This window comes from Bubalus bubalis, chromosome 20 (genome assembly GCF_019923935.1).
Source record: "Bubalus bubalis isolate 160015118507 breed Murrah chromosome 20, NDDB_SH_1, whole genome shotgun sequence".
Classification (NCBI taxonomy): domain Eukaryota; kingdom Metazoa; phylum Chordata; class Mammalia; order Artiodactyla; family Bovidae; genus Bubalus; species Bubalus bubalis.
Window position 1 is genome coordinate 59,698,516 of NC_059176.1, and position 27,381 is coordinate 59,725,896.

The following is a 27,381-nucleotide window of genomic DNA, read 5'->3' on the forward strand; positions in this document are numbered from 1 at the left end:
AGTTTCAGCTTCAGCATCAGTCCTTCCAATGAATGTTCAGGACTGATTTCCTTTAGGATGGACTGGTTGTATCTTCTTGCAGTCCAAGGGACTCTCAAGAGTCTTCTCCAACACCACAGTTCAACAGTATCAATTCTTTGGTGCTTAGCTTTCGTTATGGTCCAACTCTCACATCCATACATGACTAGTAGTTATTGAAGATAAATGACACATATACATGTACACACACATGCAAACTTATTCAGATAACCAGAGATATGTCAGGTATCCTTGAACTAACACATAGGTGTGTTCTCTTGATTAGACAGTGATTCAAATAAGTCATAAGATTTTCCTCTGCAAAGGTTCTTTCTGGCATAAAGTAAACATATACTAAATGTTTGATACATAAGCAGGTATTTCCCAGTATGACTGATTTTGCCTTACTTACCTGGCGTGTTATTCAGAAATCTTTGGTTTATAAATGACAAAAAGTCAACTCAAACCAGTTAAAATCAAAAGAGGTATTGTTACATTTGAGCAACATAAGTAAAGAGTCTAGAGGTCTTGGTGCTGGCACTCAGGCATGCCTTGTCCATCTCATGACCACACCTGCTCTGCTCTGCCTTCCTCTTCCTTGGCTTCCTTCTCAGTCAGGCTCTCTTTACCAGCAGTTATTAAATTGTATATGATTATTCTAGAAATGATAGCACTGCTTTCTTTTTAATTAATTCATTTATTTTAATTGGAGGCTAATTACTTTACAATATTGTAGTGGTTTTTGCCATACATTGACATGAATCAGCCATGGGTGTACATGTGTTCCCCATCCTGAGCCCCCCTCCCACCTCCCTCCCCATCCCATCCCTCTGGGTCATCCCAGTCCACCAGCCCTGAGCACCCTGTTTCATGCATCGAACCTGGACTGGTGATCTATTTCACATATGATAATATACATGTTTCAATGCTATTCGCGCATATCATCCCACCCTCACCTTCTCCCACAGAGTCCAAAAGTCTGATCTTTACATCTGTGTCTCTTTTGCTGTCTCACATATAGGGTCATTGTTACCATCTTTCTAAATACCATATATATGCATTAATATACTATATTGGTGTTTTCCTCTCTGACTTACTTCACTCTGTATAATAGGCTCCAGTTTCATCCACCTCATTAGAAGTGATTCAAATGCATTCTTTTTAATGGCTGAGTAATATTCCATTGTGCATATGTACCACAGCTTTCTTATCCATTCGTCTGCTGAAGGACATCTAGGTTGCTTCCATGTCCTGGCTATTGTAAACAGTGCTGCGATGAACATTGGGGTACATGTGTCTCTTTCAATTCTGGTTTCCTTGGTGTGTATGCCCAGCAGTGGAATTGCTGGGTCATATGGCAGTTCTATCTCCAGTTTTTTAAGGAATCTCCACACTGTTCTCCATAGTGGCTATACTAGTTTGCATTCCCACCAACAGTGTAAGAGGGTTCCCTTTTCTCCACACCCTCTCCAGCATTTATTGCTTGTAACTTTTGGATCGCAGCCATTCTGACCAGTGTGAGATGGTACTGCATTGTGGTTTTGATTTGCATTTCTCTGATAAAGAGTGATGTTGAACATCTTTTCATGTGTTTGTTAGCCATCTGTATGCCTTCTTTGGAGAAATGTCTGTTTAGTTCATTGGCCCATTTTTTGATTGGGTTGTTTATTTTTCTGGAATTGAGTTGCATAAACTGCTTATATATTTTTGAGATTAATTCTTTGTCAGTTGCTCCATTTGCTATTATTTTCTCCCATTCTGAAGGCTGTCTTTTCACCTGGCTTATAGTTTCCTTCATTGTGCAAAGGTTTTTAAGTTTAATTCAGTCCCATTTGTTTATTTTTGCTTTTATTTCCATTACTCTGGGAGGTGGGTCATAGAGGATCCTGCTGTGATTTATGTCAGAAAGTGTTTTGCCTGTGTTTTCCTCTAGTTTTATAGTTTCTTGTCTTACGTTTAGATCTTTAATCCATTTTGAGCTTATTTTTGTGTATGGTGTTAGAAAGTGTTCTAGTTTCATTCTTTTACAAGTGGTTGACCAGTTTTCCCAGCACCACTTGTTAAAGAGATTGTCTTTTCTCCATTGTGTATTCTTGCCTCCTTTGTCAAAAATAAGGTGTCCATAGGTGCATGGATTTATCTCTGGGCTTTCTATTTTGTTCCATTGATCTATATTTCTGTTTTTGTGCCAATACCATACTGTCTTGATGACTGTAGCTTTGTAGTATAGTCTGAAGTCAGGCAGGTTGATTCCTCCAGTTCCATTCTTCTTTCTCAAGACTGCTTTGGCTATTCGAGGTTTTTTGTATTTCCATACAAATTGTGAAATTTGTTCTGATAGCACTGCTTTCTTTACATCACCAACAAAAGTCCTAAGAAAGCCTTGAGTTGGAATGGCCTGATCACACATCCTGGAGCTAATCCCTGCCTTCGGAGAGATAAGTTGTCTGATTTGCCAACCAAGAAGAAGGAAGAGATTCAGAGGAAGGGAGGAGAACGAATATGAGAAGAAGTTGGTGATAAACTGAAGCGTGACACAAGAGTAACCTTCCTTAGTCTGGAGAGATCTTGTTGATTTTTAGTTTCATTGTTATCTCAAACATTTAGCTTCCAAGGACTTCCTCATGGTGCAGTAGATAGGAATCCACCTGCCAATGCAGGGAACATGGGTTTGTTTCCTGGTTCAAAGGGAAGATTCCACATGCCATGGAGCAACTATGCCTGCATGCCACAACTACTGAGCCTACCTGCTACAACTGCTGATGCCCAGGAGCCTAGAGCCTGCACTCCACAGCAAGGGAAGCCACGGCAGTGAGAGGTCCTGCACAACCACCAACAGTAGCCTCCGCTCCCTGCAGCTAGAGAAAGCCCTCTCACAGCAATGAAGACTTAGCGCAGCCAAAAAATAATTAATTTTTTTTTAAATTTAGTGTCCAAGAAAGGAAGTGAGTGATAGCTCATTCCATCCCCCTTGTTAGATTACCTTCTGCATTTGTGCTGCCTTATTTCTTGTACTTAAAGGAAATGGACACAGAGCTTTGAAGAGGCTGAGGCTTATATGGATGATGCCTTTCAGGAGGGAAGCTGTTTCTTTCCCTGCTTCATGATACATGGTGATAATATGATCCACATGACAGTGACGCTTCATTATACCATTTCAATAAATCCACATTTGTCTTCCAACTCATAAATTAACAAAAGGCCACCACAGAGTGTGCCCTGTTACACGTTTGTAACTTTTATTCTCAGACGCTAGGAACATGACGGGACGTCCCCTGCGGTCCTTTCTCACACACATGTAGCCTTCTGCCCTGTTGCACACAAAGGTCTCATTGACTGGCAGGGTAGCGACATTGATGTGCAGGCCCAAAGGGTTGGAGATCCAGGAAATTGGCAACTGGTTCAACAAGAATGGGCACCACACCTTTCTGAAGCTCTTCGATGAGCAAGTCACAAAAATTGGGTCCACCATGAGAACAGGAAAAAATCAGAGGAGTGCCTTCAGGCACCTGGAGTCCGCGGAGATTGAGAGTTCAGATAAGGGAAAATGAGGATCTCAGACTGCTCTGCTTCATTCCAGCCTCACATTTTCCTAAGGCTTCTTCTCACCCAAGGGAAGGGGGGAAGCAGAGAGAGAGAAATGGAGAGCCATTCCGCAGCCACGGAGGTGCCCACCCTCATGGCTGGATCCTGAAGCCCCCACAACACTAGTTCTATTGGACCCTCTCCCTTCCCTTTGAAACCCTCTGGGACCTGGGACCCTTTGCTGCAGGACCTGGACTAAGTCTCCTTGAACGACAAAAAAATTATAAGGGACTGAAAATAACTCTGTGTTTGTGTTGGTTGGGGCAAACTCTGGATGACCTGATACTGAGACAAAAAAAGCCCAAATGTCGCTTCGAAAAAGCCAGGAACAAAAGCAGGGTATTGTGCATGCCCGCTGCACACACCACCACCAAAGAGGTGGGCACGCCACCTAAACCATCCCACTAGTCCACCCCTTGGACACACCCCCTCCTCACCCCATGTACGGAACCAGCTGTCCTGACCCTCCCAGGAAGCAAGTTAACAAAGACACCTGCTACTTGTCCTTGCTCCCTCCTGTTAGAGTGGGAACCCCAATAAAGCCTTGCCCGAATTTCTTATCTGGCCTCTCTGATCAATTTCTATTGATTTTTTGCTAAGTCACTTTTCAGTCGTGTCTGACTCTGTGCGACCCCATAGACGGCAGCCCACCAGGCTTCCCTGTCCCTGGGATTCTCCAGGCAAGAACATGGAGTGGGTTGCCATTTCCTTCTCCAATGTGTGAAAGTGAAAAGAGAAAGTGAAGTCGCTCAGTCGTCTCCAACTCTTAGCGACCCCATGGACTGCAGCTTTCTAGGCTCCTCCATCCATGGGATTTTCCAGGCAAGAGTACTGGAGTGGGGTGCCAGATCCCAAATGATGCTTTCGAATTGTGGTGCTGGAGAAGACTCTTGAGAGTCCCATGGACAGCAAGGAGATCAAAGCAGTCAATCCTAAAGAAAATCAACCCTGAAAATTCATTGGAAGGACTGATGTTGAAGCTCCAAAATTTTGGCCACCTGCTGCAAAAAACAGACTCTGATACTGGGAAAGATTGAGAGCAGGAGAGAAGGGGTGATAGAGGACAATGGATGTCTGTGTCGACAGAGGTGGTTGGATGGCATTACTGACTCAATGGACATGAGTTTAAGCCACCTCTGGGAGACAGTGAAGGACAGCGAAGCCTGGCATGCTGTGTTCCACAGGGTTGCAAAGAGTCGGACACAATTTAGCGACTGAACAACAGCAAGTAGCCCAAGAACCCTGGTCAAGAACATATTGACATTTTTCTTGATCTTTCCTTTTTCTTTTAGATCCAGAGGCAGAACACTGGGTGAATCATACTCTCTGCTGATAACGCACTGTCGTTATAAGCTTGCACCAGGTCCTTCTCTCATTGTTTATTGCCTTTTATCCCATTTCCCTCCCCAACCCAATACCCACAGCACTACTAGATGTGATCATCTCCTTGAATTTTTAGGAATCCTCATAAAACACGTGGTATGTCCTTCTGCTGCATGTATGTTTTTAACTTTTATATGTGATATCCACAGACTTTTTTCTGTTTCTTTTTCATCCATGCAGCACGGTTTTTAAGATTTATCTGGATACTTCTATCTGTTTTGCATGGTATTTTGCGGTATGCCTCATTATCTGTCCCTCCAGGGATGAACCCCAAGGTCACCACCATCCTCACCACGATAGAGAACACTGTGATGAACATCCCAGGTCAGCCCACTCAGGGACCTGCATGACAGCTTCTCTGGGTTCTACATCTGGGCGCGGGACTGAAGGATGGTTTCCGTCCAGCTGTCCTGTCCTGATTACTCTAAGGAGCACCTATGTGGCCCCGTCATATCGCCGGGTTCACATCACAGAAATGGGAGCCATCTGGGGCTCAAAGAGGTTAACTCCTGAGAGTTATGCCTACCTCCACAGAGCTGGTTCAGTGGTGGAGAGTCTGGATTCAAAGCCAAGTTTCTCTTACTCCCTTCCACTGCACCATCCTGCCTTCCATGGGGAATTTTTGATTCAATGCTTGAGACAGGAAACAGGCCAAGAAAGGATTCCTTCTTCTCACCAGGGATCCATGCCCCCAGGGGTCTTCAGATCGGCAGGGAAAGCTAACCCTGACCCAAGGGTCTGCCTTTCCCAGCCTGGCCCACAGTGCTGTGTAATCAGAGGTGCAGGAAAGCCCCACTGGCCGGGGGCCAGACAAGCTTAGCCCCCCACCCCGCCCATGATGCAAGCAGATTAACAGCTGCATCTGGCAAGCAGAGGCTCTGCGTGCAAACTGCAAACCCCTCCTGTGGGCGAATCACTAGTGTGTCCAACACCAGTCAGGCCCAAAGAAACTTTGATGGCTCTATTAATGAAGATGAAAACTTGAGATATGCCAAATACAGATTAAATGGCATCTTGGTAACATGATTATCTCTGAATTACTAGCTGCTGAGAGAGACAGCCAAGTGACTAATCCCAGGGAAGGCTGGGCACTTTGGATGCAGGAGACACCACTTCCTGTCTCCAGGGTGTTCTTTATTGCATCAAAGTATTGATAGCACTTTACTAAATGGAACACCTGAGAGGGGGCTTCCTCTGGAGAAGACCGTTTTTTACAGAGAAGATTTAATTTCTCGAAGTTCTGAGGTTCCAAATTTAGAGTGGTCAGTAACAAGATGAGCAGGAAGTGCATCAGGAAGAAACAAGGAACAAATCCAAGAATCTAGCAAATGCTCATGTCTACAGCATTGTTGATAAAATAAGCAGAAATGACAAGGTAGGAATGATAGGAAAATAAGAGCCACAAGTCTCTCCCACTTCTTTGTTTTTAATTTTAATAGTAGCTTTATTTAACTCAATTTATTAAAAATATATAATTTTAACATGGATTCAATATAATAATTAAAGAGATATTGTGCATCCTTTTCCAGGATTAAATTTTTTAAATTTGATGTACATTTCACAGTGTCAGTACATCTTAATAAGGACTTCGTTGTTTTTTAGTTGCTAAGTTGCATCCAATTCTTTTGCAACCCCATGGACTGTAGCCCACCTGACTCCTCTGTTCATGGGAACTTCAAGACAAGAATACTGGAGGAGGTTGCCATTTCCCTCCAGGAGATCTTCCCAACCCAGGGATCAAACCAGAGGCTGTTGCATTGACAGGCAGATGCTTTACCACTGAGCCACCAGGGAAGCCCTAATAAGGACTTGTTGCAGTTAAAATGCTCAATAGTCTGGCTTGGGTTCCTATTCTCTGCATTTCCATCATAACCTGTTTCCATCATTCTTCCACTCAGCTGTGTTCTTCTTGAGATTAGGTGCGCTACTTTGCTTCCTGCATCCATAACACAGAGCACAATACACCTAGTAGGTACTCAACAAATACTTTTTCCACAATGAAGAGATGTTGTTGCGTGAGATTGAAGCCTTCATGCAGAACAGAGGATCTTTCAACTTCTGTCTTTAGCTCAGTATTATCTAGTAAGTTCTTCAATGCTAGGGTTTTTCAATACATGAGCTACATTAGCGCATGTCATTTCTATGAGGTACACACTGTTATTCATTCCTTTTTTCTCTATGAGAACGCTAAGGCCTAAAAAAATGTTAATAATTTGTCTGAGGTCAAGCGTCAAGTATTCGGCCAAGCTGAGACTCAAACTAGGTCTTACCATGTCCTAAAGTGAGCATCCTCTTAAAGAAATGTCATAGCTATACATCCCAATTCCAGGGAGCTATAGAGAATTTTGAGAGGGTTCCAAGAATTATTTCCAAAACAAATGGAAAGCCAATCCCAATAGAGAGTTTGAACATTTCATCTTTAAGAGAAAACTGGATCTTATCAAGTGGTGGTGTGTTGTGGAAGTGGGGTTGTTTGTGACGATCTGCAAATAATTTGACAAATGTCTTTCAATTTAGCTGGAATTTTGTAACAAAGTCTTTACTTGGCAGCCATGAAATAGTCTATAACACCCCCAAGAATCCTATCTAGCCACAGATGTCGATAAATTTCCTTACAGTTTCCAGAAGAGGTCAAGGACGTGAATTGGTGGCACGGCAAATGGTATAAATTGTGTGTTGCATAAAGGTATCTAAATACATCTCAAGAAAACCCACCACTTTGTCTTTTCTCTCAAAGTGTGTTTCCATGCACAGCAGATAGCTTAAGAATCACTGCTCTAAGACTTCTGATAAGCTGTACCTTTTCAATCAGATGCATAATTGTAGTAGCACTGGTATTGCTTACGTTTCACACAGTCGTTAGCAACTGTAATTTTTCGTTAAATTCCTGAAATCCCTTTCAGAAAAAACAAATGCGATTGCTCTGCATTCTCCTGGTTAACAGCGTCATTATCACACGCACATCCTCAAACAATTAGCTAAATTCCATTGTTCTGAATATCTTCTTTCTTGCGTGATGCATTCACAAACTTATTCCGTCTTCTGCCTGCTCAATGGAAAAGTTTTTATAGAAGCTACCATAAACGATACATAATTGTAAATGGCTTTAAAAAGCCATATGGAAGGATGAATAATCTTCCTTTTTGTTTCCATCTTTGCTAAATATTCTTTCGCTTTGGGTTTTGCAATACCTTTTGCACTCGCTTTGGTCAAAATTGTTGTTGGCCATTTGCCAGTTTGGAATGTCCTACAAAATGAATTGCTTCTTTTGTAAATAAGAAAAACTTGGGGAAATAGTGCTTTGAAATACTGTGCTGGAGTCAGAGCTAGCTGGTGGCACTTTCTGTGGGGGCAAAGAAGGCAGGGAGTTTATTGTCTGTGCATCATGTATAAATCATGATCCAGGTAATATTTTGTGCTTGCCTTCATATCTACTAGTGGCTATAGTTTGGAGCATCACAAATATTCTTTCAGGAAAAAAACGGATATTTCCTGTGTCATGATGGCATTTCAATTTGGTCACTTTTCAATGACACCAGTACCCGATAGAAACTGGGGCACATCTTTAGCCACCAGTTTCTTGGCTGACACTTAATAAAGACACCATGATTTTCAAGTGAATGAGTTTACCCATTTTTATTGGCTTCCTTTTCATACTTTCTACTTTAAGAAGTTAATTTATTCCTCTTACAATTTAAATGCCAAGTTCTTCTAATATTATTCTTGCAAGGTAACTGAATTTGGCCAGTCTTCATCTTCCTTCTTTCGCATATTACTTTATGCTTTTCAGAAAAAAAAAAAATCTTTAAATGGCACAACAAGAACAAATATCAGAGTTGAAGATCATTTTGAAACCAAAATGGTTGTCAAAATTAGTCCAGTAATGCACTGCAGCTCAATTCACTTATAAGATACATTATCATATAAATAATAATGTTTTTAATTTCTTGCAAACTTAGAAATGACAGTGAGAGCACACTCGAAGGAAATTTTAAAGCTCACATTTAAAAGAGAAATAGTTTTCTATTTTTGCCCGTTGAAATGCAGTGAAATTATATATGTATATATACTACGAATCACTACATAGGATTATTAAAATAACTTTCCTTTCCATGATTTTCTTCCCAAATACAATTCTTGAATCATATATCTTAATTTAATATTCAAAATAATGAGAACAGAGTGAAAAAGTTTACTGAAAAAATGGTCTATTTAAGACAGAACTGGAGTGATGGTCAATTAAAACTGTGTCTCCACACTCCAGAGAAGGAAGCCTTCCTACACTGCTGGTTGGAGCGAAAATTGGTATAGCCACTATGGGGAATAGTAGGAGCTTCCTTTAAGAACTGAAAATAGAGCTACCATATTACCCTGCAATCCCACTCCTAGGCATATATCCAAAGAAAAACATGATCTAAAGGGATACATATACCCTAATATTCATTGCAGGATTGTTTTCAATAGCCAAGGCATGGAAGCAACCTAAATGTCCATCAACAGAGGAATGGACAAGGAAGATGTGATACATATATACAGTGGAATATTATTCAGCCATTAAAAAGAAGGAAATAATGCCATTGCAGAAACATGGATGTGCCTAAAGATTGTCATACTGAGTGAAGTAAAACAGAGAAGGTGAAGTATCATATGACATCCTTTATATGTATAATCTAACGATAAATGATGCAAATGAAATTACTTATAACACAAAGAGACTCAGAGACTTAGAGGATAGTTGCTGGGGGTGGGGAAGGATGGGCGGATGGGATAGCTGGGGAGTCTGGGATGCACACGTACGCACTGAACATTTCAAATGGATAATGAACAAGGACCTACTATATAGCACATGCTCAAGATTATGTGGCAGCCTGGATGGGAGAGGGGTTTGGGGGAGAATAGATACCTGTATATGCAAGGCTGAGACCTTTCGCTGTTGACCTGAAACTATCACAACAGTGTTAATCAGCTATACCAATGCAAAATAAAAAGTTAAAAAAACAAAAACCGTATCTCCACACTTTAATTCAGGATGTGGATTATTTTTTTTAACCTCTGTAAAGTAGCTGAAATAAGATATATTATGCCAAGATATCTGGGCAGGAAATTGCCACTAGGTGTGAGCAAGAGACATCCAATCTCTCCATTCTAATGAAAATGTGATCAATCATATCTATACTGAGAAGAGAAACATACCAAAGACTGAAAAATTTAGGAAAATGCCATTAAAAATCCAGCTCTGTGCAACCCATGAGAGGACATGACCTAATCAATGAGAAAGATATAAAAAAGCATCAAGCTCTGTAGACTTTAAGTCTCTCTGTCACAGAATTATTCATATCCAAAAATTAAAAAAAAATAAGTTTAAATGTTTTAATTCAGAAATATATATATATATATATATATATATATATATATATATGCATGTATAAAATATCTTGGCTCCCTTCAGTTCAGTTCAGTTCAGTTCAGTCGCTCAGTCATGTTGGACTCTTTGCAACCCTATGAATCACAGCACGCCAGGCCTCCCTGTCCATCACCAACTCCCAGAGTTCACTCAAACTCACGTCCATCAAGTCAGTGATGCCATCCAGCCATCTCATCCTGTCGTCCCCTTCTCCTCCTGCCCCCAATACCTCCCAGCATCAGAGGTTTTTCCAAAGAGTCAGCTCTTCGCATGAGGTGGCCAAAGTACTGGAGTTTCAGCTTTAGCATGATTCCTTCCAAAGAACACCCAGAGCTGATCTCCTTCAGAATGGACAGGTTGGATCTCCTTGCAGTCCAAGGGACTCTCAAGAGTCTTCTCCAACACCATAGTTAAAAAGCATCAATGCTTCAGCACTCAGCTTTCTTCACAGTCCACCTCTAACATCCATACATGTCTACTGGAAAAACCATAGCCTTGACTAGACGGACCTTTGTTGGCAAAGTAATGTCTCTGCTTTTCAATATGCTATCTAGGTTGGTCATAACTTTTCTTCCAAGGAATAAGGGTTTTTTAATTTCATGGCTGCAATCACCATCTGCAGTGATTTTGGAACCCAAAAAATTAAAGTCTGACACTGTTTCCAATGTTTCCCCATCTATTTCCCATGAAGTGATGGGACCAGATGCCATGATCTTCATTTTCTGAATGTTGAGCTTTAAGCCAACTTTTTCACTCTCCTCTTTCACTTTCATCAAGAGGCTTTTTAGTTCCTCTTCACTTTCTGCCAAAAGGGTGCTGTCATCTGCATATCTGAGGTTATTGATATTTCTCCCGGCAATCTTGATTCAAGCTTGTGCTTCCTCCAGCCCAGCATTTCTCATGATGTACTCTCCATATAGGTTAAATAAGCAGGGTGACAATATACAGCCTTGACGTACTCCTTTTCCTATTTGGAACCTGTCTGTTGTTCCATGTCCAGTTGTAACTGTTGCTTCCTGACCTGCATATAGGTTTCTCAAGAGGCAGGTCAAGTGGTCTGGTATTCCCATCTCTTTCAGAATTTTCCACAGTTTATTGTGATCCACACAGTCAAAGGCTTTGGCATAGTCAATAAAGCAGAAATAGATGTTTTTCTCGAACTCTTTTGCTTTTTCCATGATCCAGTGCATGTTGGCAATCTGATCTCTGGTTCCTCTGCCTTTTCTAAAACCAGCTTGAACATCGGGAAGTTCACGGTTCACGTATTGCTGAAGCCTGGCTTGGAGAATTTTGAGCATTACTTTACTAGCGTGTGAGATGAGTGCAATTGTACGGTAGTTTGAGCATTCTTTGGCATTGCCTTTCTTTTGGATTGGAATGAAAACTGACCTTTTCCAGTCCTGTGGCCACTGCTGAGTTTTCCAAATTTGCTGGCATATTGAGTGCAGCACTTTCACAGCATCATCTTTCAGGATTTGGAATAGCTCAACTGGAATTCCATCACCTCTACTAGCTTTGTTCATAGTGATGCTTTCTAAGGCCCACTTGACTTCACATTCCAGGATGTCTGGCTCTAGGTGAGTGATCATATCATCATGATTATCTTGGTCATGAAGATCTTTTTTGTACTGTTCTTCTGTGTATTCTTGCCACCTCTTCTTAATATCTTCTGCTTCTGTTAGGTCCATACCATTTCTGTCCTTTATTGAGCCCATCTTTGCATGAAATATTCCCATGGTAGCTCTAATTTTCTTGAAGAGATCTCTAGTCTTTCCCATTCTGTTGTTTTCCTCTATTTCTTTGCATTGATCTCTGAGGAAGGCTTTCTTATCTCTCCTTGCTATTCTTTGGAACTCTGCATTCACATGCTTATATCTTTCCTTTTCTCTTTTGCTTTTCACTTCTCTTCTTTTCACAGCTATTTGTAAGGCCTCCCCAGACAGCCATTTTGCTTTTTTGCATTTCTTTTCCATGGGGATGGTCTTGATCCCTGTCTCCTGTACAATGTCACGAACCCCATTCCATAGTTCATCAGGCACTCTATCTATCAGATCTAGCCCCTTAAATCTATTTCTCACTTCCACTGTATAATTATAAGGGATTTGATTTAGGTCATACCTGAATGGTCTAGTGGTTTTCCCTCCTTTCTTCAATTTAAGTCTGAGTTTGGCAATAAGGAGTTCATGATCTGAGCCACAGTCAGCTCCCAGTCTTGTTTTTGCTGACTGTATAGAGCTTCTCCATCTTTGGCTGCAAAGAAAATAATCAATCTGATTTCGGGGTTGACCATCTGGTGATATCCATGTGTAGAGTCTTCTCTTGTGTTGTTGGAAGAGGGTGTTTGCTATGACCAGTGCGTTCTCTTGGCAAAACTCTATTAGCCTTTGTCCTGCTTCACTCTGTATTCCAAGGCCAAATTTGCCCATTACTTCAGGTGTTACTTGACTTCCTACTTTTGCATTCCAGTCCCCTATAATGAAAAGGACATCTTTTTGGGGTGTTAGTTCTAAAAGGTCTTGTAGGTCTTCATAGAACCATTCAACTTCAGCTTCTTCAGCATTACTGGTTGGGGCATAGACTTGGATTACTGTGATATTGAATGGTTTGCCTTGGAAACGAACATAGATCATTCTGTTGTTTTTGAGATTGCATCCAAGTACTGAATTTCAGACTCTTTTGTTGACCATGATGGCTACTCCATTTCTTCTAAGGGATTCCTGCCTGCAGTAGTAGATATAATGGTCATCTGAGTTAAATTCACCCATTCCAGTCCATCTTAGTTCGCTGATTCCTGGAATGTCGATGTTCACTCTTGCCATCTCCTGTTTGACCACTTCCAATTTGCCTTGATTCATGGACCTGACATTCCAGGTTCCTATGCAATATTGCTCTTTACAGCATCACACCTTGCTTCTATCACCAGTCACATCCACAGCTGGGTATTGTTTTTGCTTTGGCTCCATCCCTTCATTCTTTCTGGAGTTATTTCTCCACTGATCTCCAGTAGAATATTGGGCACCTACTGACCTGGGGAGTTCATCTTTCAGTGTCCTATCATTTTGCCTTTTCATACTGTTCATAGGGTTCTCAAGGCAAGAACACTGAAGTGGTTTGCCATTCCCTTCTCCAGTGGACCACATTCTGTCACACCTTTCCACCATGACCCGCCCGTCTTGGGTGGCCCCACGGGCATGGCTTAGTTTCATTGAGTTAGACAAGGCTGTGGTCCTAGTGTGATTAGATTGACTAGTTTTCTGTGATTATGGTTTCAGTGTGTCTGCCCTCTGATGCCCTCTTGCAACACCTACTGTCTTACTTGGGTTTCTCTTACCTTGGATGTGGGGTATCTCTTCACGGCTGCTCCAGCAAAGTGCAGCCAGTGTTCCTTACCTTGGACAATGGGTATCTCCTCACCGCCAGCCCTCCTGACCTTGAATGTGGAGTAGCTCCTCTAGGCCCTCCTGCACCCGCGCAGCCACTGCTCCTTGGACGTGGGGTAGCTCCTCCCAGATGCCGCCCCTGGCCTTGGGCATGGCTCCCTTAGATACACTGAAAAGAAAAATTTGAGCTACTCAAAATCAATATATAAATTTATGAAATAATGCAAATGCTCCACAGTGCATTTAGCCAAATCTTAGCCAAGTCAGGAACAAAAATAACATTATGAGAACCTTTTGGATAAGGACATGAAGATGCTTCATCCTTTCATTTGTTGCTGTTATTGTTGTTCAGTTGCCAAGGTGTTCAACTCTTTGTGACCCCCATGGACTTCAGCATGTCAAGCTTCCCTGTCCTTCACTGTCTCTTGGAGTCTGGTCAAACTCATGTCCATTGATTCAGTGATGCCATCCAACCATCTCATCCTCTGTTGCCCTCTTCTCCTTTTGCCTTCAATCTTTCCCAGCATCAGGGACTTTTCTAGTGAGTCAGCTCTTCATATCAGGTGGCCAAAGTATTGGAGCTTTAGCTTCAGCATCAGTCCTTCCAATGAATATCCAAGGTTGATTTCCTTTAGGATTGACTATATACCACATAAACCTGTCAGATCTCAAATATCACATATCACATCTCAAATGATGTTTCCTCTGAAAGCTAAGTTTCAACTTGGGAATGACCTCATTTTAAAGACCAAAGCCCGATATTCCAGAATCTTAGGGTTAAACAGAGAATCTCAAGAACCCATCTTTAGTGAAAATTAAAACTGAGGTCAACATTTACTGATGTCACTACAAACAAAACACTATCCTGAAGAATCTTATAATAATCAACTCTTAGGCTTTACTGCCTTGTGAGAGAGAGAGTGCTCATGTGTGTGCACGTGCATGTGTGTTAACACAAGTATTTTCTACAAATAAACCTGGCCACCAAACACTCTCTTTAGTTGCTGGTGTATTTTTGTTTTCCTATGTGCACTGAACGCATTTCTGCAGTTGTGAACAACTACATTTGATTAAAATCTGTCAGATTTATCTTTTTAGCAGGAGGAAAGAAATATGTGTTTCTCCAGAAAGGAAATCAATGTGTCTTTATGATAGATGCAGAGTGGAAGACTGGATACTGTCACTTTAAGTGATGAAGCAGAAAGACAGGGTAGCTCCGTAGCTATCACCCACTGGCTGCTGACATAGTTGTTGGGAGGCAAAGCCCTGTTTAAATCTTATAATCGTTGTTTATAGGATAGGCTTACAGTCACTGACCTAATAGTTGTTACTCCACCTTGTTAAGTTACCAAGTCTAGCATCTGAGGTGTCCACAGTTTGCTTTGTTTAAATTCTCTTAGCAATATCTTTGGACCAGAGCTGTGCTCTGTTGCTCTTCAGAGAAAAGAGTTCTCCCCTCCCCATAGGAAGGCACCAGGTCTGCAAGGGAGGATAACTGTAGCACAGAATCCCCTATCTGAAGATAAACAGAAAACAGAAACCTACAAAGCAGCTCCCAGGCTATGCCAGAGACACGTAAAGGAGAAAGCATCCTCCAGGGGCCATAATGGGAGACTGCTTCCTGCAAAAATATGTCCAGAGATCTCCTCCCTCCGCTTGAGACTCACTCTCCTCCCCCAGGACCCCAAGGGGCTCCGGACAGAGCTGTGCTGGAGAGCAAAGAAACTTTTGCCCCGGCATTGTAAGCTTAGAAAGTCCTCTTTCAGAGATGCTACAACCAGCAGGCACTTACCCAATCAAGATTGCTTGAGAAGGTCACAGTGAGCAGGGGTGTCTTTACAGGGTGAGTATTAGTTCTCTGTAGCTGCAACCAGCAAAACCATCCTAAAGGGCTTGTAAAGGAATGTCAGGGTCTATGAACTCATGTGTCAGCTAAAATTACTGTCTCTCTTGTCTCATGAATGACATCTGTCAATGAAGTATTTGAAGTGTTTATTTGTAGTCAATTTCCATAATATATAAAATATATTTTATATGTATATTTATATATAATACATAAAATATTATATATATTCTATAAACATTTCAAATGTTTTATATTATTATATATTTATATGTAATTGTACGTTATATATATTATATATAAAGTATCTGAAGTGCTTCAGATCAGATCAGATCAGTTGCTCAGTCGTGTCCGACTCTTTGCGACCCCATGAATCACAGGACACCAGGCCTCCCCGTCCATCACCAACTCCTGGAGTTCACTCAGACTCACGTCCATCGAGTCAGTGATGCCATCCAGCCATCTCATCCTCTGTCGTCCCCTTCTCCTCCTGCCCCCAATCCCTCCCAGCATCAGGGTCTTTTCCAATGAGTCAACTCTTCGCATGAGGTGGCCAAAGTACTGGAGTTTCAGCTTTAGCATCATTCCTTCCAAAGAAATCCCAGGGCTGATCTCCTTCAGAATGGACTGGTTGGATTGCCTTGCAGTCCAAGGGACTCTCAAGAGTCTTCTCCAACACCACAGTTCAAAGGCATCAATTCTTCGGCGCTCTGCCTTCACAGTCCAACTCTCACATCCATACATGACCACAGGAAAAACCATAGCCTTGACTAGACAGACCTTTGTTGGCAAAGTAACGTCTCTGCTTTTCAATATGCTATCTAGGTTGGTCATAACTTTCCTTCCCAGGAGTAAGCGCCTTTTAATTTCATGGCTGCAGTCACCATCTGTAGTGATTTTGGAGCCCAGAAAGATAAAGTCTGACACTGTTTCCACTGTTTCCCCATCTATTTCCCATGAAGTGGTGGGACCGGATGCCATGATCTTTGTTTTCTGAATGTTGAGCTTTAAGCCAACTTTTTCACTCTCCACTTTCACTTTCAACAAGAGGCTTTTGAATTCCTCTTCACTTTCTGCCATAAGGGTGGTGTCATCTGCATATCTGAGGTTACTTATATTTCTCCTGGCAATCTTGATTCCAGCGTTTCTTCCAGTCCAGCATTTCTCATGATGTACTCTGCATGTAAGTTAAATAAACAGGGTGACAATATACAGCCTTGACGAACTCCTTTTCCTATTTGGAACCAGTCTGTTGTTCCATGTCCAGTTCTAACTGTTGCTTATTTGTAGTCAATTTCCATAGTAATGGTGTATGTAAAAGCCTCTCTCCTAACCGACATTTTTAAAACAATATGTTGAATTTTGTTCCTTAATAAGTTTATTTTTATAATATAAGGTATATATAAAATAAGTTACATATAAAATATAATATATATATTTATATTCATACTGGCTTCCCTTGTGACTCAGTGGTAAAGTATCCACCTACAATGCAGGAAACATGGGTTCAATCCCTGGGTTTGGAAGATCCCCTGGAGAAGGGAAAGGTTACCCACTCCAGTATTCTGGCCTAAAGAATTCCAAGAACTGTATAGGTCATGAGGTTGCAAAGAGTCAGACACGAGTGAGTGACTTTCACTTCACTTCACTTGTATATACATATGATATTATATATATAATAAGTTATATATAAAATAAGTTGACTTTGTTCCTTGAGAAGTTCCTTATTGAGGAACTTATTAAGTTCCTTATTAAATTCCTCCTTATTAAGTTCCTTATTGAAGCGCCTGTGCACAGGTGTGTTCTGCATGTTAACACAGGCCTGATTAAACCATCGATGACATTTTATGCAGAGCACCTAGCAAGTGCTTAGAACAGGATTGATATTCTTTACAGGTTCTTTCCTAATTTATCACACCTCTCTTCAATTTGCACATCCTACAAATTAAATAAGCACAAGCAACTAGTGCAATTGCTTAAAGCTAAATGACCTCGTCCTTTTTTCCCAATGTCCACCTTCTATCCTCACCTCACTCCTACAGTTTTCAAACTGTTCAAGAATTAGCGTTTAAGAGTTGCACATTAAGACTTTGTTGGCCACCATTGCATCCATTGTAAAGATTGGAGCCTTCCCACAATTTACATAAAACTGAACATACATTCTTGCAGTCTAGTAATAGACTCTAGTAACGGTGTCATACACTTCTGATATGCTGATGGATTTGATTTGCTAACATTTTGCTTATACTTCTTGGTAGAAATTGGTCTTCAAATTCTGTGCTGTCTTTAGAAGCAATCTTCACAAAATAATTTTACTACCTTTCTTTCTTATGGTTGAATAGATTTTTTATCACATTGAAACTGATTTTTAATAAGGAATTCATCTATAAAACCATTTAGGTCTGGTGCCTTTTTTAATAATAGATCTTTTACTCTCCAGTGTCAATAATAATTGATCTATTCATGGTTCTTTAAATGATCACTTTTGGTATTTGTACTAGGAAATTATCAATTGCCTTCAGTTTTCCATAATTATTTCTATAGATCTGCACATAATACCCACCAGAGAGTTTTCTCTTCTCCATATCTATGATTATGTCTCCTTTACAGAGCTGTATTTATATAACTTTCTCTCTAACCATGCTTTACCAGGACATATTTAGTTCATTAATCTTTCAAAGCACCTACTTTTGATTTTACCTACCCGTTTTTATGTTTGTTTTCTACTCCATACATTTTAATTTTTAATCTTTACTAACTACCTCCTTCTTTAGTTTTATTTTGTTACTTTTTAGTTCGAGTATTTTAAATTTACTTTCAATTGTTATTTTTTAAACAATAAAGATAATCTCAGGATATAGTTTTTTGTCTGAGTACAAAGTTTGCTTGACTGTCTCACATAGTATATATTTTACTATTCAGCTACTACATTTTATAGCTGTACTTATTCAGCTACTATTCTTGTATTGTAGCTGAATAGGTGTCACAGCTACGGAGTTGCCATATTTGTTGTATAATCATTTATATATACATTATCTCACAAAATTAGAATCTCTTCCTCTTTATTGTTTGTATTCCCAAAGTACAGACCACAGCTTTTTGCCCATTGATAAAACTTCTTTAAATATGTGTAGGATTTTTTTTTTAACATGGAAGATATAAAACTTGCCAGAGTATCTAACTCTGGGAAACCTATGCACATCAACCCACGTATCTTCAAAACTTAGGTGATGGTGGAAAACTGAATGCTAAGGGGGATTCCAAGGCAAACCATCCAACATCACAGTAATCCAAGTCTATGCAGCAACCACTAATGGCAAAGAGGCTGACGTTGATTGGTTCTATGAAGACCTACAAGACCTTCTAGAACTAACACCCAAAAAAGATGTCCTTTTCATCATAGGGGACTGGAATGCAAAAGTAGGAAGTCAAGAGATACCTGGAGTAGCAGGCAAGTTTGGCCTTGGAGTACAAAATGAAGCAGGGCAAAGCCTAACAGAGTTTGGCCAAGAGAACGCACTGGTCATAGCAAATACCCTCTTCCAATAACACAAGAGACGACTCTACACATGAACAACACCAAATGGTCAGTATCGAAATCAGATTGATTATATTCTTTGCAGCCAAAGATGGAGAAGCTCTATACTGTCAGCAAAAACAAGACCAGGAGCTGACTGGCTCAGATCATGAACTCCTTGTTGCAAAATTCAAGCTTAAATTGAAGAAAGTAGGGAAAACCACTAGACCATTCAGGTATGACCAAAATCATATCCCTTATGATTATACTGTGGCAGTGATAAATAGATTCAAGGGATTAGATCTGATAGACACAGACTCTGAAGAATTATGGATGGAGGTTAGTGACACTTAACAGGAGACAGTGATCAAGATCGTCTCCAAAAAAAAAGAGTGCAAAAAGGCAAAATGGTTGTCTGAGGAGGCCTTACAAATAGCTGAGAAAAGAAGAGAACTAAAGGCAAAGGAGAAAAGGAAAATATACCCATTTGAATGCAGAGCTCCAAAGAATAGCAAGGAGAGATAAGAAAGCCTTCCTTGGTGATCAGTGCAAAGAAATAGAAGAAAATAATAGAATGTGAAAGACTAGAGATTGCTTCAAGAAAATTAGAGATCACAAGGGAACATTTATTTCGTGCAAAGATGGGCACAATAAAGGACAGAAACGCTATGGACCTAAAAGAAGCAGAAGATATTAAGAAGAGGTGGCAAGAATGCACAGAAAAACTATACAATAAAGATTTTCATGACCCAGATAACCACGATGGTGTGATCACTCACCTAGAGCCAGACATCCTGGAATGCAAAGTCAAGTGGGCCTTAGGAAGCTTCACTATGAACAATACTAGTGGAGGTGATGAAATTCCAGTTGAGCTACTTCAAATCCTAAAAGATGATGTTGTGAACGTGCTGTACTCAATATATCAGCAAACTTGGAAAACTCAACAGTGGCCATGGGATTGGAAAAGGTCAGTTTCATTCCAATCCCAAAGTAAGGCAATGCCAAACAATTTTCAAACTACCGCACAATTGCATTCATCTTACATGTCAGTAAAATAATGCTCAAAATTCTCCAAGCCAGGCTTCTACAGTATGTGAACCATGTTCAAGCTGGATTTAGAAAAGGCAGAGGAACCAGAGAACATATTGCCAACATCCGTTGGATCATAGAAAAAACAAGAGAATTCCAGAAAATTCTGACTTATTGACTATGCCAAAGCCTTTAACCGTGTAGATCACAACAAACTGTGGGAATTCTTCAAGGGATGGGAACACCAGACCACCTTACCTGCCTCCTAAGAAATCTGTATGCAAGTTAAGAAGCAACAGTTCAGACTGCTTCCAAATTGGGAAAGGTGTACATCAAGGCTGTATATTGCCACCCTGCTTATTTAACTTCTATGCAGAGTACATCATGTGAAATGTCGGGCTGGATGAAGCACAAGCTGGAATCAAGATTGCCGGGAGAAAGAACCAGATATGGAACAAGTATCAATAACCCTAGATACGTGGATGACGCCAGTCTTATGGCAGAAAGTGAAGAGGAAATGAAGACCCTCTTGATGAAGGTCAAAGAGGAGAGTGAAAAAGTTGGCTTAAAACTCAACATTCAAAAAGCAAAGATAATGGCATCTGGTCCCATCACTTCATGGCAAATGGATGGGGAAACAATGGAAACAGTGAGAGACTTTATCATTTGGGGCTCCAAAATCACTGCAGATGGTGACTGCAGCCATGAAATTAAAAGATGCTTACTTCTTGGAAGACAAGCTATGACCAACCTAGACAGGATATTAAAAAGCAGAGACATTACTTTGCTGACAAAGGTCCATCTAGTCAAAGTTATGGTTTTTCCAGTAGCCATGTATGGATGTGAGAGTTGGGCCATAAAGAAAGCTGAGCACAGAAGAATTGATGCTTTTGAACTGTGGTGTTGGAGAAGACTCTTGAGAGTCCCTTGAACTGCAAGGAAATCCAAGCAGTCCATCCTAAAGGAAATCAGTCCTGAATATTCATTGGAAGGACTGATGCTGAAGTTGAAGCTCCAATACTTTGGCCACCTGATGCAAAGAACTGACTCACTGGAAAAGACCCTGATGCTGGGAGACATTGAAGGCAGGAGTAAAAGGGGACGACAGAGGATGAGATGGTTGGATGGCATCATTGACTCAATGGGCATGAGTTTGAGTAGGCTCTGGGAGTTGGTGGTGGACAGGGAGGCCTGGCATACTGCAGTCCATGGGGACTGAGCAACTGAACTGACTGAAAGGGGATTCTGTTAGAGGAGAAGGTGCGACATCAGATTTAAGCAAGATAGAGCTGGGCTCCAACGCCAACTTTTCCACTTAGCAGTTAAGTGATTTATCTTTTCCCAAACTTCAGTTTTTTCATATATAAAGCAGGTGAAAAAAAAGTTCTTCCCTCACAAAGCTGCTATGAGGATTAAATGAGATAATGCATGAGTGAGCCTGACATGTAATAAGAACTCCACAGCCATGAGCTCACAGCATTACTGTTATTTTCCCTATAGTTATAGTAAAGCCAGGGTGATGGGGTGGGAACTAACTGAGTGGTGGAAGCCACCCAAGGGGAAGTGGAGCTGGGGAAAGGACAAGAAAGGGAAGACGCTAGCCCAGTCTTAATTCAATGGTCTTAAAAACATTGAGTATGTAAGAGAAATTTTGAATCCTTTCCTTGTAATGGTGACATTCCGACAAGCTGGTTCTCTATTTCATTTCCATTTACTAAAAAATATTACACCAAAGTTCTCAAGAGAGTGCCCTCCCCACCAAATTCACCCCAAAGAGGATGGAGTGGATGGAAGGAGGCAAGATAGGCAGCCGTAATGCAGCCACCAGCTGTCCAGTGAGTGTCCAGAAAGCGTCAGCTTTAAGGACCATTCCTGTGAAGAAAGGAAGCAAGCTTTGGCCATTCTCTTCTGGGTGAGATAAAGTCAGGGCAGAGGCAGCTGTTCCTCATCATTGTCCTGTGTGTCCAGGGATGTCTCCAAGGAAGAATGAGCTCTGGTGCAGATGGCCAGATCCCAATCCCACTCTTGCTGTTGGCTAACCGTGTGGTCTCAGACAAGAGTCTTGACTTCTCTGTGCCTCAGTAAAAGGAGGACTTTACTTAGAAACATTTATGGAACACTATTTTAAGCACTTTGCAAAGATTAACCTATTTAATCCTTACAGCAGGTGTAGAAGGTAGGTCAGATAGGGGATGGTGAGAATTAAAAAATGAATATACTTAGAGTATAAATACTTAGTCTTACAGGTCTTGTTGTCTGGCACATAATGAGTACTGTGTAAGTATAAGCATAAGCTGCCGTTATTATCACCATGAATGCCATGTTTTAGCTGCTGACCTCCTCACCATCTAACCGTTGTTCTGTTGCAATATGGCACTTGGTGGCGTTTTCTCTCTCCTCATTCCATCACCAAGTTCTCGCCCCATGTCTCAGGCACAAAGAGTCATTTGAGCATTTCCTTCACATTCTTGCCATCTCCCCCTCCATATTTACATCCCCCTTCCTCACGTTCTGAGACCCTAGTTCTTCCATCTCATTTACATGGGTACCAACTCTCCTAGGCCTACAGGGTGCCAAGTATGATGCTAGGTATTCTCCCCTACGTGTAGTCTGGGCCCCTGTGATCATGACCAGACCCAGTTGGAAAGGTAAGATTCTATCAGCTGTCTATTGGGCTTCCCTTGTGGCTCAGCTGGTAAAGAATCCACCTGCAATGCAGGAGACCTGGGTTTGATCCGTGGGTTGGGAAGATCCCCTGGAGAAGGGAACAGTATTCTGTTCAGAATACACTTCAGTATTCTTGCCTGGAGAATTCCATGGACTGTATAGTCCACGGGGTTGCCAAGAGTCAGACACGACTGAGGGACTTTCACTTTCACTTTTCAGCTGTCTATTTGCCTCCAAAGTCTTGTCTTGTTGTTGTTTAGTTGCGCAGTCATGTCTGACTCTTTCGACCCCATGGACTGTAACCCACCAGGCTCCTCTGTCCATGGATTTTCCCAGGCAAGAATACTGGAGTGGGTTGCCGATCTTTCTTCAGGGAAGCTTCCTGACCCAGGGATTGAACCCATTCTCCTGCATTGCAGGCAGATACTTTACTGCTGAGCCACCAGGGAAGCCCTCTAAAGTCAACTCTTGAGCTAATATCCTTGAAACATCCACCTCGCCTTCCAAACTTTTTTACCATCACTCTTAAATGTTGGACTGGTTTGTTTTTAAAATACAGCATTCCAATTTTTTCAATAAAGAATCATGCCAACTTGAAGTAGTTATATCTTATTCTCAGTTTTCTGTATGTTTCAATTTTTAAAGGTGATAAATGAGCTGATTTGCAGCATGTAATATGCTTTTTTTTAACTTTTTATTTTGTATCTGGGTATAGCTGATTAACAATGTTGTGATAGATTCAGCTGAACAGCAAAAGGACTCAGCCAAACATGTACATGTATCCATTCTCCCCCAAACTCCCCTCCCACGCAGGTTGCCACATGCTTTCTTAATAAACAACAGCTTCTTATTCTAGCACACAAACATTTGAGATGATTATACCAATCAAGACATCTTACTCTACATATTTTAAAGCAACATCTTCAAATAAAGGAGTTAGAAACATCCAGAACCTATCATAAATGTGAATCGTTGAAATACACATCAGTAAATCCAGAAATGGAATAACTTGAGGTCATAAAAATGAGACTAAGTCAGTCAGTCTAGTAATGAGGATATATCTGATGATATATTAAATGGAAAAGGCTGGTAACAAAGTGTATGTAGTATAAGATGCAATTTTATTTATTTACAAGAATATATAGTAATGCAATCACAATGGCTGATTTGTGGCGAAAGGGAAAATTCACTTTGAGGGTGTCTTAGTTTTGCTTTGTATATTCTAATTTTTCTTTGTAATGAGTATACATTGCTCTTATAGTATCAAAAAACAATAGAAGCACTACATTTTGGTGGAAAACACAGTCGGACACTCATCTCCACCAGCTGAAACTCTCCCCAGTTAAGCCTTTTAATCTGCTGTCTCATCAGGCCATGCATTTGTTTGATAGATGGCTCAGTTGCCTCTGGCCTGTCATGTTGTTATTTGCTTTGAACTCTGAACATCTGGGTGGCAGGGACTCTAGCTAATATTGTTTTTTTAGTGTTTAGATATACAGAAAAATACATTAAAATTCTTCTGATCATTAGGATGAATCAAGAACCACTAGTTCAATATGTTGAAGGCAAATATCAACCTCCTAAGCCCGGAGCATAAAGAGAAACGAAGGATGACCCATGTCACCATCCTCTGTCTCCTTCCAGCCACATCTACAGAGCAGGTCACACTCAGCAACATTTAAAACAACCACAGACGCAGGTTCCTTGACCACGGACCGCATTTTCTTCCTGGGGTAACTGCGTTTTATCTTAAACTATGCTTTTGCTTCAGTACAAATGTTAACCATGTTCATTAACAATTTTTAAAGTTCTCTTTTTTTCTTATCACCCCTAGAGTATGCTTTATTTAGTAAAAGATAGTGAACACATGTTCTGGAAATAGTAAAAGTCAAGCTTAGATATTTATTGAATTCATATTTTATATTTATATTTTCTGATTAAAATCAGAAGGGTAGCTGGCGTTTCCTTCATTTCCATAGGACAGAAAGACAGGGGCTGTGTCTGTTCAAAAACAAAAATGTATCTGAAAAAAATAAAAATATATCCTAAAAATTCAGATATTACCTTTACAATGTCAAATACATGAATAATTGGATAGTTGTCCTGCATTATTTTTTTAATATGGTCAGTTAGCACTATGTAGAATGCCACAATGGAACTGATTAACTTTTTTTCAAAAATTAAGATACTCAATAAAAACCAATTAAAAAAAATAAAACAAATGGACATAATTAAACAGAAACAAAACCCAGACATTTAAAAAGAATCCTCACATCTAAATGCAAAAAAAATTATTCTATAATAATCTATGAATCCAATGTAATACCAATAAATATTCTTAGACTATGTCTTACTTTTTAATTTTTTAAAAGCATAATGATAAAAATTAACCACACATAAAAGTGCTTTTATACTAGACATGGAGGAAGCATAGGTTTTTAATTAGACAGCATTGAGCTATTTGGGTGCTTTTTCATATCACATAGCACAAACTTAAAAAAATAAAACTATGAATGGAAAACAAAAGAAAACAATAATTAAGATAAAAGTAATTTAAATAGTTTGTTGCATCTTAGAGGCTTTTGGAAACCATGAAAGGCCCAGGTGAAAGCAATTAAAATATATTTGTTAATATATGACATAACTGAATATTAAGAAATATTTAAAAGCAAAAAACATTTAAGAAAAATTAGCCTGGAAAAAGAGAGGACTAGGGTCTACTTTCTGAAATGTTGACTCATGTCCTAGAGAAAGAAATCATGTCCAAAAAAGAATACATTCTGAATAAACAACAGCATGGGAGGAAAAAAAAAAAAGAGTAACTGCTCTGCTGCCAACCCAACTTAAAAAAGACAATGACTCGTGAGACCTGCCTTTAAACTCTGTCCTGTCTTGGACCAAACTCAGCTTGTGCTGGACACGTTGTGAATGTCCTTCAACATATCCTCCTCAACACATCTGCCACATAAGGCACCGGTGGCCACCTGAAGCAAGGACACAGATCTGAGCCATACCGCCATGGAGGGGACCCGGAATATTCCCCCAGAAAGGCCACTGATAACCCCGGCAAACGTCAAGGAAGAGAAGCTGTCAACAAAAGGCATCATCTGTCTGAGATGAGTTTGATAGATGGAGAGAGGTTGCCCAAGGGAACAGAAGAAAATATTCCAAGCATTCCAGGCAGAGGAAATTGCATGTTCAAAGGCACTGAGGTATCCAGATGTGCTCGGAGAATACACTTCTGTGTAACTAGAGAGCAGGATAGGTGGCCAGAGGTGGATAGGTGGCCAGAGGTGGTCCTATACAGTCAGGTCCAGTGCACATTAGCGAACATCTTCCTTTCTACCATGTTAAGTTTGGGTTTTGTCTTTAAGGCAGTTGTAGAGTTATTACTACAAGGATGTTTTTACAGGGAAATGACATCATGGTATTAGCATCTTAATGTTCAAAATATCCTTCTGGTGATACATAGTATGAAGACTAGGCTGGAAAATAATATTGGAATCTGTTGCAATATTACAGACAAAATTCCATATTCCTTTGAATATGGAAGCAGAGTCATGCAGTGGTCAGGAGCTGGCATTGACAGAAATGGTGAAGGAGAAAAAGGAAGGGAAGAATCTAGGAGAATTGTACTTAGGCAATTTGGTAGATGGTTGCATATTTTTCCAAAATAGGCAACACAGAAGGAAAGGGGGAAGGTGGTCAGAAGAGATGGCATATTTAGTCTTCTAGGCATAGAGCTTATGGTGCCTATGAGATATCAAAGGAAGAAGTTGCATTTACTAGAATGTGAGATTCCTGGGGGCAGACACCTTGTTGGTTTAGTTCAACCAACCAGGCACATGGCTTTCAACCTGATCACTGTTCAGCATATTATCTAGCAGAAGGTAAATAGTAAATTCCTTTTGAATATGTGTTTTTGGATGAATTGGTTCTGAATCACAGCACAGTGTTCCAGGCAATGCTCTTTGGTTTCCCTGCACAGAAAATTCTAGAACCTCTTCTAATGTCCACCAAGACCACTTTACTTCCAGAAATAGGACAATTATGGTCCACTCAAAAAGGAATGAATTACAAAAATCTTACTACGATTCCTAGCAGTCCTATTGTTAACAGATATAAGCAAGGTTGTTTGCTTACTGACAGAAGAAAAATTTGCAAAATAATTTTTGAAGTGATAGGACTGAGCAGAATGAATGATAATCACAGCATTGGAGTGAGCCTCTGATTTTTTCCATCACATGTGTGACTTTTAAGTTGCTATTGAAATGGTACAGAGAGCTGAGTCTGATTGTTGAAGATTGCTGTTGATTCACATACACATCAAAACTTGGAAAGAGACTTGCATCGGAATGAGAAGTAGTGAGAAATCTGGGGCTGAAGTAGAAATCTGGAAAAGACTTGAAGGAGAAAAAAAGAGGAAAAAAACATGGTAAATGGCCCTGCTACTTGCAGAAATTGAAACAAATCTTTTTGCCAGGGAATCTTGAACTACCTGCCTATCCCTTTAAGCATTCTTGTGTACAAATCAAACACAGATGGCCCATTACAT

General features: G+C 40.4%; 1 long non-coding RNA gene across 1 annotated transcript in view; it reads right to left on the bottom strand.

Moving 5' to 3' along the window:
* Nucleotides 1-10,389, bottom strand: part of LOC102404547 — a 41,444-nt gene extending 31,055 nt beyond the window's left edge. The window contains exon 1 of the long non-coding RNA XR_006546791.2: nt 9,890-10,389. This is a non-coding gene — a long non-coding RNA (uncharacterized LOC102404547). The remainder of the gene's footprint in view (nt 1-9,889) is intronic.
* Nucleotides 10,390-27,381: the final 16,992 nt, after the last annotated feature.